The sequence below is a fragment of the Centruroides vittatus genome, unplaced genomic scaffold (genome assembly GCF_030686945.1).
Source record: "Centruroides vittatus isolate TY-2023 unplaced genomic scaffold, ASM3068694v2 contig_904, whole genome shotgun sequence".
NCBI lineage: Eukaryota > Metazoa > Arthropoda > Arachnida > Scorpiones > Buthidae > Centruroides > Centruroides vittatus.
This window is the reverse complement of record NW_027122594.1, coordinates 596,529-611,505: the sequence shown is the minus strand read 5'-3', so window position 1 is coordinate 611,505 and position 14,977 is coordinate 596,529. Positions and strand designations below refer to the sequence as shown.

The 14,977-nt window shown below is 30.8% G+C and overlaps 1 protein-coding gene and 1 long non-coding RNA gene across 2 annotated transcripts in view; one reads left to right on the top strand and one right to left on the bottom strand.

Moving 5' to 3' along the window:
- The window catches only part of LOC136984128 (dynein light chain roadblock-type 2-like), a 221,667-nt gene that overhangs the window by 90,852 nt on the left and 115,838 nt on the right, over positions 1-14,977 (top strand). The window lies entirely within an intron of this gene.
- LOC136984105 (uncharacterized) lies at positions 559-2,909 on the bottom strand. Its single transcript, XR_010882149.1, has 3 exons — positions 2,774-2,909; positions 725-793; positions 559-601 (listed from the first exon to the last, which is right to left on the bottom strand). It is a non-coding gene; the product is annotated as an uncharacterized lncRNA (long non-coding RNA).

Genomic DNA, 14,977 nt, shown 5'->3' with positions numbered 1-14,977 from the left:
ATTCGTGTTCGGAATTAATAGGATTATGCCCCATTCTCCGTTTTCTAAGCAACAAAACGACGATAATCCTATCGCCTTTACAAGGTATGACGACGGCTTTAATCGCACCCCATTCTCGCCTTGTTTGAGAAAAGAAGAGTAGCAATTCTTATATAGAATTTATTATAAACTATTCAATTTTATGAATTATATATAGCTCCGAGGCATTCGTTCGGATAGTCCAGAAGCCGGTAGCTATTACTCTGACGTCTTTTTGGAAAGATAATCTGTGAATCCGGGCCACCAAATTTAAAAGAATTTTTTTTTAATTTTACTGTATAAAATTTCCATCGATTTAGCCTAAGGATTTAAGAAGCTTCGTGTTTTAGGAATTGTATTTTTTAGAAGAGATTCAATTCGGTTTCTATCATCTCGAAAATGAGAAAATTAAAAGAATTTATGATAAAAATACTCGTATAACTCGTAAAATTGAATGTAAGAAATTTCAATTAGTTTTGATAATTTAGGATAAACTAAAATCTTACCTGTGTATTATAAACGTGGCGACATTTAAGGCCTAAACGTTAATTCTTCTTTTAGAAGTGACGACATTCTCGCAATTCTAAGGATAATATTTAAGAGAATTTATAATAAAATATTAAATTATATACATTATTTATAGATTCGAAATGATTAGTTTGAAAATAAAAGCTATTTTTATCTAAATAAAACCAACGAAATTTACCTCTAACGTGCGAATCTTAACACTTCTGCGATTTCAGTCCATTTTGAGAAGTGAATGCGACAATAAAATCTATAAATAAATTTTTAAAATGCATTCAATTTCTAGATTTATAACGTGATTTCGGTAAGTTTAATCGTAAATATATATATATAAATAAAAAATCCCGTATGAAATTTAATTCTAAAACAGGATAAGATCTTCAGTTTCTTCTTCTTAGAAGCGAGTAGATTAAGTTTCTTAGATTCTTTTATTAAATATTTAATTAATAAACTTTCGTAGGAAACTATTAATATTGTCTCGCATGCGATTTTATCATTATTCAACTTTCAGTTGCTAAATTTTGTAAAAAGGAAGAGTTATAACTCGAAATTTATGTTTAATACCTTAAAAAATGTATTTAGATTCTATCAATTCCAATGAATTACGATAATTGAATTTCGATTCCACGAATATCCCTTAATATTCATTTCAATATATAAAGATTTTGTCGGCAATATGAATTATTATATTGTTTTAAAACTGTACGGACCTTCTTACGCAATAGGATCACTATTATTTGATACTTTACGTACAGTATAGGCATTGGCAGACGGTAGGCCCTCGATACATATAGGCATTATCAATACAAGAGGGTTTGAATACATCGAGCCTTTTAGACTCGATACACGTTTAGGAACTATCCTTTGAAATTCATTGGAACCGAAGCTTAGTCTACTCTTTTCGAGCCAAATTTACAAACATAGGAACAAATGTAGGCCTTGTTAAAAAGCTTACATTTACGGGTCTTGTCGAGAAGTACTACCAGCCTATTTAAAACACCTTTTACTCGCTAAAACCTCAGTTTTCATAAATAAGCACGAAATTAACGAATCGTGAAAGCCGACAGACTAAAATAAAAATTGTTTTGATAATTAATTTAATCACTAGTTGATAGAAAATAACCGAAAATAAAAACCAAAATCTAGATGTCGATAAGCAATAAACATCTATAAAAAAAAAATATCTTTAACAAGATTAAACGATTAAAAACTGTAGATTTATCTCGTGCTTTTTTTTATTTATTTCCATAATGAATTTCTAAGATCTATCCTATTAATCCCACAGGCGTCGATACAAATCACCTAATGATCACTTTCGGTTATTTAACCCCAGGCCAAAACTCCTCAAAGTCACTTGAAGTACAACAACCCTGTTTCTAATTATTAGTTTATCGTATAGATCCACAGCTCTAGATCTAACCTGTGGCTCTTGGTTCGACTCTATATTCAATTTTATATATCATTGCCTGTCTAATTCAATAGTACTACGGATCTGATCGAATGTTTTGCAAATATATTCTTAAAATAAGCTATGTAATTACCTTATCAGTCCACAGAGATGTAGATTCTCATCTCCAATTTCGAATGCAGGACATACTCCCATAGGCCAAAACATGTGTAATATATGTGGGTCCCCTGTATCTTGTTTACGATCTATTCAATCGTTCTAAGTTTAATATTTTGGATTATATGATTGTATAATTTCTAAAGTTACCATTAAAAATTGGGTAATACGTGTTATTTATACGTATTTAACATAAATATATCGCCATAGAGCGGTATACGACGAATTAGATTTAAAGTTACGGCCGCATCACTCGTAATAACGATCGAATAGCCGCTTTAGTTAAATAACCTGGCTGCTATTGGTATTGAAGAATGAACAGCCATGTTAAATAACGAATAAATAATAAGATTACATCTCGTTATAACGAAAGCCGATTAAGTAATGTTGACTATCGTTCGTAATAACAAGTGAATATCTTATTCGTACGACTTAATAATGAGTGAATAGTTGCGTTAATCATATAATTTGGCTGCCATTAGCGATAGAGTGAACAATGTGTTAAATATACTACTACTACCTCGCAATAATGAATGAATAGCCCGTTTAGGCTATTCATTCGTTATTGTGAGGCCTACGTGTACCACGTGGCCACTAGTAGCCACGTGGTTAAATATCGTAATAGCGAGTGATTAGCCGTGTTAATTAAATAATTTGTCTACTTACTCGTAATAACGAATGGCCTGTGAAAGGATATTCATAATAACAAATGATAACTGAGTTAAATAATGAATTGTGGCTTTGTAAATAACAAACTGTTGCTGTTATTCATTACTTAACTAATCGCCAACTAACAGCCATTATCTAAAAGCTTTAACTGAACCACTACAGTGTTGCCATTTCGATACAGATAAATTGAATTTACTACGAAATTAAACTTTTTGTTACACAAATAATACTATACTTTTTATTTAAAAAAAACAATAATAATAATTTTAATTATTAGTTTACCCAAAAATATATTTTTGACGATATTTTTATTGTAAAAAATGCTATTATCGTTATTACTTTTTTTAAACGGATTGTGGCAACATTGCTTAGATTCGCCGTTTTATTTAAAACTAATTTACATTGTTGCCATCGAAATATGGCATTGTTGCCATTTTTTTAAAAATATTAAATTTAGTTATTATTTAAAATTTTACCAAGATTTAATTAATTTAATAAGTTTGTTCGTTCTCTATTTAACATTAATAAATTAGTTAGAATCTTCACAAACTAACTTCATAAAGTTAAGAATTTGTCACGTTTTTAAATATTTGTTTATATTATGCAACTATAGCATGAGAAAAAGTCGTTTAATAATATTTTTTATAGACCTACAAGCTTATGTTAATATAAAAATAAATTTTAAGTTATATAATATAGGCTACTAATTTAGAAATTTAATTTTAATTAAATTAAAACCTTTAATGTCGGCTTTTATATATGGGTGGGTTTCATTTTTGTGATATTGCGAGTATACTCGATATTCATTGCCGATATCTATGATTAACTGAATCCATATGGCCAGAACCTTACACGATTTAAATTCGAGGTTTAAGTCATTTTATAAATTGAAAATAAAAGATTTTACGTTTGTAAATACGTAATTTTCTATACGAAAAGCGTGTTTGAGAGCTAAATTACAAGTTTGAAAAATGCGAGGATACAGCGGACATTTAGAAGGTTTGGGGCGGTGGGAGAGGGAAGAATTAAAAATATTGTGGTAAAGGCGATATAATTTAAAATATTAGAAAAGTTATTGGAGTCCGGTAAGGTAGACGAGAAGAGGAGCAACATTAAAAGGGATGCGGAACCGCATCCATATCGTACAATTTACAGTATCGCGAACGAGGTGACATATTAAAAGAATGTTAAGTACAGAATCAAGATAAGACATCGTTTGTAACTAATGGGCAATCGTTGTGCAAAGCCCCTAGTAATCTCTTACGGGCAAACATCCGTTTTGTCCTTTTCGTCTAAGGAATTGATAGAGAATTGATAGTCGACGACCCTAGGTACTGTCGCACTGCCTAATGATGTTTTAATGCGATTTAAGGAGCTTTGCTAATCGTCCTTCTTTTCGATGACTAAATTAACTGGGTGCCGTGCCGTCTTCCTATAAATCACCAGAAAGGACAGCGATGCGTAGGGAGGAGAGCCGTGACTTCAAAACTTAATAGTCGATAACGACGAATCCAGACCACAGGGAGGCGCGCTCGCTATCTTGTCCACTTACTAATCGTCCGGTGCTTTTCTTCACTTCGTCACATCTTATCGACCAAACAACTTAATCCCGTTTTGTGTCTCATTTATCTTTAGAACCCGAACGAAAATTCGATTTGGTACCAAACCCCCAACCTTTACAACACTCGTAAATTATCTTATCTCTCGCACTTTACGTGGTTTTAATGGAGCGTGAGAAATCGGGCTTCTTCTTTCTTTTCTGCGTTTTCTCATATAGCTCCTCGGACGACCAATTCGTCCGGAAAGTATTAATAAACATGGCGTAGACGTAAGGAAGTTGATGGATAGCCTCGACTAAGTACAGGTGATCGGGAGAAAATATCTTGGCCTGGGAGGTACCATGAATGATGATGTCATTTTGCGGGGCCTCGGGGGATATCGGTAAGCATCCCCCTTAGTAGCATTATAGCTACGTATTTATTAAAGAGGTTGGGGAGTCAAAGTAAACAAGCAAAAGGCCTATTAAACGACAATCCGTCGAATTACCATATGTAATGTTTACCTTGGATGAGCGGCGGGGAGCCCAACCGTCTATCCTCTAATGATGGTAATTCTAAGCTGAGCGCATCCTCTAATCATTGTTATCAGGTGGCTGGTCCTACAGACTTCTATACTCGATACAACCTTGGATACTTCCACCCCGCTCTTCTACAAATTGCAACAGATGACATAAGTTAAGCAGCGCGAAAAAGGCAGACATTTTTACTTCCAAAATGCTACCGGAATGAGGAACTAAGAAAATTGTTAAAGCTCGTTGGGTGGTCTTCCGCTTAATTTCTTTAAAATATTTTCTTTATTCTAATTAATATACGAAATAAAATTTTAAAGAGTATTTAGCCACTGACGAAAATAAAAAGATCATCATTACCGTTGTTAAAATTACAAACGCCAACTTATTTCGTTGTCATAATTTTTTATTAATAGGTAATTAAAACTTGGCGAGTGGCTCTTAAATTAAATATTGATGCACGAAATGACGAAATGTAAGCCTGGAGGCACATGCACCGTCTTATTTAAGTGTAAGACTAGAAAAAAAGGCAACAAATTAACAATAATAACACTCGGTAGCGCAGTATATATCAATAGATGTTTTTTGAAAGTGTTTTTTTTTCTTTGTTCCATTGTCAATTATTATAATACACAAAAGTATGTCGACTATTTTAATACCCGTTTGAAAACTAAATAAGGTAAAACCTATTATTAACAACGTAACTAAGTTGTGTAATAGAAAATTGTTTTTTTTCCTAGAGATCTAATTAAGATTCCGCCATGTTTGTTCCAGAATTTAATTATAAAGAAAGTGTTTCGAATTGATACCGAAACAATTCCGTATAGTAGCTTAAAGGTAGTATTAGTTTGATCTAACGCTTTAGTCGTGTAGACTTTTTTTTTTAGATGAAAATATTCAAAAAAATGAAGAAGAAGAAGCGGTCCGATTACATCTTTTTTCACTTTTTCATCCGTATAAGTTGGCGAGATCCATTCTTCTCCGGGAGTTTTGTTAAAGAATGAAAATCACGCACATGACAGGTCCTTTGTGAAATCGATAAACTTTTCTAGAAGATACAAGAAAGTTCAAAAAAATCGCTTTTGCAGTTCTGAAACGACAGATCGAAACGTTGCTGTCACGATACATGTCGTGTCGACGTTGATGTCGTGTATAATCCGCAACAGCAGTTCGTAGGCGGGTTGCAAAGTGTACTGTTCTTTGCTTAAAACTCAATCTTCAACCCGCTTTCAATTGTCTATCAATACGTTGTAGCCAGAAACGAAAAATTTTTTGGTGCCTGCAACATAATTGATTGTCTTCGGTAAAAAAAACCGTATTTCCTTTTTCCGTTTCTTTTCTTCTTCTTCTTCTTTCTTTCTCTGTTCTCGCTGTTGAGTTATTGTTTTCGATTCGAACTCCCTTTGAAAAATATAATAGTTCACGCTTTAGCGATCGTTATTTGTTATACTTTTATATTACTGTATATACATTTTTTATTATTTTGTTTTGTAAATATTCGAACCTATTGATGTCGTGTAGAGGTGCGTTTTACAATGTGGGATGTAACTGAAAGTCGCTGATATTCGGTCTTAAATTTCACTGTTGTTCGTTATTTAACATGCGAATTTTCCTTTCTAATTCTATAAACCAAGCTTAAGATTCGATTTTTAAGCAATATTTTGAGTCTAAATTTTCTTATTAATCTGAATTTTGGGTCTAAAATTATACCATTAAGCTTCGTTTCGGATTTGGATTTTTCTTATTAATCTTTATATTAGGTTTAAAATTTGATTTTAAGTAACATTTTTAGGTATAAAATTTGTTTATTAATGTCGATTTTAAATGTAAAATAAGTTTTCTGTATTAGTTTACAATGTTTTTACTTGTGAAATTTGGCTGTCATTCTTTGTTTTAACGTGGTGGTTTGCTTATTAATGGTGTCTTAAATTTGATTTTATATTCTAAAATTTAAGTATAAAATTTACTGGTAAATAAATAAATATCTATTTTAAATCTAAAATTTGATATTTTAAACTAGATTTTATCATAAAATTCATTTATTATATTTAGTCCCAATATTGGATCTCAATTTTAAATATTTAGGTCTAAATTTATCATTATTCGTTATTTAAGTACTAAATTTCCCCGAATATCCCTTAATTTGTATTTAAAAAAATCTAAAAAAATCACTAAAATCGTTTTAAAAACTGAACTTAATTTATAGCGATTTCATATATTTAACGAGTTTAAATCAATTTTAAATAAATATGTTAAGCAGTTTTTAATGATTTAACGATGTTAAAATGGTAAGAAGATTTATCCGAATCAATAAAAATATTATTTTGTTACCTGATATTGTTTTTATCCGATTGTAAACAACCATAAATCACGTTTACAACAACAAAATGTTGGCCTGTTTATCGAAGTATTTTGTGATCCGAGGATCGATCTCGAGAGAAAATCGACGAATTTAAACTTAAAATTAAATAATTTTATGGTTAAAAAGTTTTTAAATTTGAATAAAATTTTATAATTATTTTTATATCCGCAACTCAAATAATACACTTTAAATATAGATCAGTTCCCGTCGCAATAAACAATATTTATATATTTTACATATAAATTACTGTTAAATTAATACAAATAATAAATTTAAAAAGTATTAAATAATTTATATAATTTAAATTTAAATATTTATGTCGAAATGTTTATAAATCTATAATTAATAAACCGTATTATGTCGAAATAACACTTAAAATGCCGAGACGAACGGTAGTTAAAATGCTATTTCGACATAAAATTAATTAATTATAACCCAACTAAAAGATATTTATACGCGTAAAAACCGTATTTATTTTATTTTAAAACCGTTTTTAATTATTTTATACACTAAATTAAGTTATAAAACCAAAAATTATCAAAGAATAATAACAAAAGAACTTCACGTAACACTAAAGTCTTAGGTAGATTTTTAATGATACAAATGCAAATTTTATATGTTTTAATGAATTAAATAATTAAAATAAAGCTTAAAATCGAACAGAATATTGTTATTAAGAGTTTTTCAAACCGAAATTTTTTAGAATCGACTCTCAAACAACTCCATATAGCCTACAATTTTATTCGACGTTTATATCACAAATAATTAATGTTTTAACCATTTCTAACTAGAGAAACCATTAAATTAAAGCTTAAAATTGAAGGTAGTTTCGCTGTCACGAGTTTTTTTCAACTAGTTGTTTTAGAATAGGCTCCTAAACAAAGCAACACACAGCTTATGAAAACTACTCCATCTCTTGTTAGGATGCTCACGATTCATTCCCCCATTAGTTCGTAGGATAGTCAACTGCTACATCATCCTTTATTCATTCCACGACGTTTTTTTTTTTTTTCTAAGAATTCTTCAGATATACTTCAATATGATTTATTGTTGGTTGTCCAGCAAAAATTCTTTAAAATTTCATTTGCTTCAATTTATTCTTTTTCTTTGACAAGAAAAACATTTAATAAGTTATAACGAAGTAAGAAACGATACGGAATTCGAATTTATAATTACTTACGATACTTAAATTGATATATATATAATGGCAAATTAAGTCGATATTAAAGAATATTCGTACGTAGTACTCGATCTACTAGTTGGAGACATTACATCTAGAATAACGTGTGTGTGAAAGTATCAGTCAATTTTATAGCATATTTCTTAGATTAACCGGTTTTGATATTTAATAATAGATAAAATAAATGCAAAAAGTATTAATAAATTTAAATATATAACGTTGTAAATACCTGTAGTTTATCGTAATTAATATCAACCCGTCTATCGTAGAGCATCGCTTAAAATTGGCAAAAAAATCGAACGAAAATTCAGCTTTATTTATTTATAACAATATAAAAAAAAAAGAAGAGATTTAAATATTATATAAATTACGAAAATCTACAAGTAAGAAACGTTTAAAAACGACGGTATTATTAAGTAAAATTTAGAGAAGAAACCAATTCTCCCACCTCATATAAAATTTAAAAAATATCTTCCATTTTGTCGAAAGTGAAAAATCGATAATGTTTCTCGTTTCGATTTGTTAAAGTAAGTGTTTGGTGTGTTGTGTGTGTGTGTGTGCGAGAGAGGGAGGAAGTTTTCGATGCCACAGGGCCCTGTAAGCAAGCTCAAAGAACAAAGGAAAAATATATATATATATATATCAAAAGAAATCATTGTTATAGTTATAATTGCATTAATAACAAAATATAAAAAATTATTAAGTATTCAAATGATAAAAAAATAAATATATTTAGGAAAAAATTCATGGTCCATTAATTGACCACATATTTATTAGTCTGGACGATAAGTATGGACAATTCACTTGATTGATTGGCACATTACACGTGGGTGGGACCTGTCTATTCGTTCGACGACACGCTATTGGATAGAAGAAACGCGTGACTCCACCTTATCATTTGCATTCCTAGTTCGGGCGCTATACGCAATCAAGACCTTTCCCATATTATTCTTCCTTTTTTTTAATGCTTTTTACGTCTAGTAAATGATATTTATGTTATTTTTCTTTTAAAAATATTAAATTTTTATTAATATATTTTCAAATTCTTCATAAATTTTAGTCGTATTTTTTTAAACTGTCCTTGTTAGATGTGTCTGAATTTTTGTTGTTCTTACCTAAATACGTTTTCTGTACGCACTTTCTTTGCCTATTTTACGTAAATTAACATATATTTGTTATATTTTTTCTGTAATATATTAATTTTTTATTAAAAATTTTCTATTTCTTCGTTGATTTTTAATGATAAAACTTAAAATATTATTCATACTTATGTTTGAATTTTAGTTGTTTACTGGGTTTAATACTGTACGTTTGACACCCGTTAATTGATATTTATATTATTTTTTATTTAAAATATTAAATTTTATGTTAAATTATTCATAAATTTGAGTGATATTTCTTAAAATATCGTTTTTAAATAGGTTTTAATCTATATTATTCGTTCTCAATCACATCTACTTAGGTTCTTTTTACGTATGTTTTATGCTTAATAAACGATGTTTAAGTTATATTTTTAAATTATCGGAGAACTTTAACACTATGTTTAGCGTGTTGTCCCGATAGATTTGACGTTTTTCGCTGCAAACAACATTTTTTGAATAAAAAATATGAAAATTTATACGGTGTGTCTTTATTTTTTCTTGGAAAAATTATAAGAAACGATGTTAAATTAGTATTTATATTAGGAGAGATTTGTAGAGGTTAAAGCGGAAAATGAAGGTTTTGTTGGTAGGAATATGGTAAATGATTGACTTCATTCAATGAATAGAAAAGCAACGAAAGATATTGGACAAAGCAACCATCTATCTCCATCCTTTAATTACCTAACTGATTAAAAGTGAAACCCGTCCCTTTAATACAAAACAAAATGGGAAAGTCAAGGTTCTTAATCATTTTGCCGGCGTTACAAATAGATGGTGGAACAACTTCAATTAATCAAAGCCCAGATAAGGCAGAGCCATATCTTTTGCCCAATTTCAATTCCTGGCTCGCTATATAAAAACCAGCTTTAGTTATTCTGTTAGAGATCACGACCCGAGTCTTCGGACGGGTGAGAAATCGTTATATCGCCAGCACCTTTCACCTGGTCCTTCCACACCTTGGCAGATGAAACAGACGTCTTCATCAGCAACGTCGCACCCCCCTGCGCTTCTTTTCCCCAGTTTTTCCATTATCGCTGGATAGAAATAAACGCGCAGAGTTCCCATCTGGACAGCTGGTGATCCGTTATGCTGCTAGACAATCGTCTGTAATGGGGTTTTTCTACGTTCTGGGCCTTACTTCGTCGATGGTACTAGCACCACGACGATGGCAAAACTATCCCGAGGGCAAGCCTCTAGAAGGGATCGCTCTCGACTTCTCCTTCTCTTGACTTAAAAATTAATTACTTGCTATTGACTGACTCGCTGCAGATGAGAAATTAATTAACAATACGAAAATGTTGCCATTTTTCAATTCGCCCCTCTTACATAATTTAATTCTTCCAGCATTTTTCGCCTCAAATTTATTTTCAAAAATAATTTTTATTAAGAATAACTAACCGATTGTTTTACTTTCCATCAATCTCCCTTTAAATTACTTTAAATTAAAAAAATTAATAATAAAAATTCCATTCGTTTACTTCGTAGCGTTATTTTTTTAGTGTTTTACTTAGAAAACAAAGAGGTCGAATCGACCTTCTTGCCATTCTTTCGTCTACAAAAGTCATTTATAAAACTCGAATCTAAAATGGAACACGGATCTTTCTAGTCGTAATTTTATTGTGAAACGATAGACCATTGCAGAAAAAATACAAAAAAAAAAAAAAAAATACAACGGGGGAAGTGCATCTGCAGAGTGTAAGATCCCATTGTCAGTAGTAGACGACTTCTATTAAATGGAGACATTATTAACTGCACCTGCTCCGTGAAATTGCAAAAAAAAGAAGACAATCAACGGAAGAGATCGCTTGCTTAGCTCAACATCCACTCCCTCTTATTTTATGTAAACAAAACCCCTCATCTCTACTCAGTTAAGCATACGAAACGGGTAATGGGGACGTTTCTATGTCCTTCTGTCATGCTGCGTTACTGCAGGTTTGTATCTACCTACCGCTGCTCCCCGTTACTCCAAACTTGGAATTGAGTAACCAACTTAATTCCGTACGAAATAACTTTTATAAAAGAAAAAATAACTGTTAATAAACATCTCAAACGATAACAACAGAAGTTTAAGATTAATGAACTTAGTCTCCTCCTCTTACTGTAGGCCCTATATGAAACCGGCTTTATATATCCTCCCCCTTTTTTTGCTCTTTCTATCCGTGCGCCTTTATTTTCCCTTGGGAAGACAACCAACTAATGTATCCTTACTTTCTAAAAGCGGGTAGATCATTATAGCCCTTTCTTAATTCGCCGATGTGTCCGCTTTGATCTATACAAAGTCGACTCGACTTAACTCCGAGAAAAATGCTATAAACAGGGCTTTTTTCGTTATTCTCTAGACGGGACTTTATAAATTTAACTAATGTAGATTCCGTTTACTATATACAAATCCTACATTTATACAAAATGATCCCGTATAAGCTATAGAGATAGACTACTCCTCTGAGAGTTATTGTGAAAGTCTACTCAAAATGATAGAGAAAACTGTAAACGACGTAACATAATTAGTTTAAATTAAGTTTATTCATTATTGAAATCATACATTTACATCTTTTATATTAAATTTAATCGTAATTATCAATACAGTAAGCGAAAATAATAATTTTACCTATAGGCCTCTATTGGTAGAGATAATAAATGCCCGAGTGGTGTTAATATTATTGAATTAAAGAGAATTTAGACACGAGTATAATTAGAATCGCTTTTGTTATATTTTAAATTAATTTTTAAATTATATTTTAACAGGCCTACATGGAAAAGATCGATATTTTCTAAAGGCCTACTTCTACCGCATGGTTAGAATGGGGCTTTTTAAAAGCGTATTCTTCTAAAATATAGGATTAGCATCGTTTTAAAGTGAATTTATTACGTTTTATAAGTAAAGTGAGCAGTTTTTTACTTGGTTATTCAATTCTAAAAGTGCAGGAGAGACAGACTATTTGGAAGCGAAACGATTAGGAATGTTTGAGCAAAGGATGTAAAGAGTCTTCATGATCGAGATAAATCTACAAAAAAGGAAGTTGATCACGCCTGCCGAAATGATTTTCGAACGTGAGAGAACGTGGCATCCTAAGCGTGGAGGGTGGGCGTACTTCTTTCCTCCAACACCGATTCCGTCCGAAATTGCCTTCTGTCCTTTCCCGTCTAAGTCAGTGGACATGACAAATGACTTGTTGGCCACTTGGGGCACACCTCGTTCATACAAGACTAAGAATGCTGTCTTTTTTAATACCAAGCTTTAAAAATGCCCCTTGGCAATGCTTGTTACCAACTCGTGTTCTTATTCCTATTATCCTTTTACTGACCCCTCTTGGCTTTCTTTTTTTTTTTAATTCTTTCTTTCTCTTTTCGATTTGTTGTTTGCCTCTGATCCTTACGTACAGTTCACCTTTTACATGGTGTTTTTTTTTTTTTTTTTTTGCTTCCCTTTATAAATCTATGTAGAGTGCAAGGAGCAACAGCGTATAATTAAAGCATATAATGGCTTTCGTTCTAAAATTTTAACTATCTACCATTATTTAATTGCAATTAACTAAAGATTTAAACATAATTATTATCTCAAAGAAGATATTTTTAAAGTTATTTCGTTTATGGATCCAGAGATTTATACTTAAAAATGTCAATAACTTACGTCTCTTCGCGCCTTTCTTCGCCAGTATCTTTGCTTGATTTCATCGTCGGTTTCTAAAAGTAAGAGCTGTGATAGGTGAAAATATAAAATTTTGACTGATGGACAATAATTTCTAGTTCCACTCGATGGATATGAAAGCAAGCAGAACTGTTTAATATAGAAAGAAAGTTCCTTAGAAAACCGTTAACTAGAGAGATTATCAGAAGTGATAAAAAGTCATTGCTAGTTAGTAAAATTATGCTGGAAGCACCGTGTTATTCTGTGAATTTTTATTTTAAAAAAGATATCAAAGATTCAAATTAATAGTTTTTTAAACTCTTAAGTAACTTTTAAAAATCGTAAATCAATTACGAGTCCCGAAGGCACGTCTCTTAACCATTGAAATCATACGCTAGTCGTGGCATATTCTATCAAAATTGACCACTCTTAGGATTCATAACGTAACGATGACGAGTTCGGGTTAAGATTACCACAGTTTCGGACCCACATCAAAAAAAAAACCTATGGAATTCGCTTTAAATTTTAAAGAATCGTATAGAATTACGACAATTTGAAACTATTAATTCTCATTTATTAAAAATATATTATTTTATTCCATTCGAATCAAAATGATTAAATAATAATAAGGATAAAAATCCGGGTTTGTCGATCAATGACCCTAGAATAGGATGTTTATGCAGCCGAGATCCATTTATGATCATCGTACGATGATTGACAAGCATTGAGAATGAAGATAAAAGATGGGGATTGGTTAATGCACGATATCGTTGTCTGATTCGATGACGAGTTAAAAGCAAAACTAAGACATTTGGTATTGCGAGATGCACTCAGCCAAACATAATAACATTTTCCTGCTTATCATCACATTCATCATCATCCTCTTTATGTATTTTTTTTTTCCTCGTGACGTGACGTCATGCACGCTCGAATTCGTCCTCCCTCGTCTCATTGGTCCGTTTTGCTGAATTTCTATGGAACTTAACAGGAAATTCGAAGACGTGGCGGGTCTAATAAGGACGTGACCTCGTACAAATATCTATGATTTGACCCGTATTCATTTAATATTATCCAATTAATGAATTTAGGTCTGGCAGTTGAAGCTTGCCAAATCTATTTTTATTTAATATAATATTTATAAATGCTTTTTAATTAAATACTTTTTAATGATTTAGACATAATTTACTACCATTTTTAATATTTTATAAAGTAATTTTCTAATTATTTCCGACTTTTTATATTATAAAATAAAAAATGGTCTTTAATCAATTTTAATATTCTTTTTTAATTATTTAACTTCTTCCGTAAAAAATTCATTTTTAAAATTATTTATAGCTTAAATTATTCCAAAATTCTATTTAAAAAAATTACTTTTTTTAATATCCAGAGTTAATTATTAAACGTTGCAAATGCAGAAGAATAAGAAGAAGAAAATTAATTAAATAATTTAATTGAATTAAAGAAAAAAAAATTGAAATAATTACACTAAATTAAATCTTGAAAGAAATTTAAAAAATAAAAATAAATAAATAAATAAATTAGTGGAATTTCGATTTTCCCACTTAAAGTGCATCTAACTGAAATAAAAGCATAAATAAAATAAAATTAAAGTGTAATTGTACCCAAGGACCTGTGTCCAAAGATATCTTTTCTAACAATACATTCAATCATTATATTGCGTGGTAGAAGGTAAGATTAGCCGAATGCACCCAATGACCTTATCCAGTACTAAGTGAGTCACTATCAGTTAAAAGTGTACTCAGCCGTACTGAGCGTGTTGTGGATAGAATACACAAACTTCTGTGTGCAAAAGATAAGACG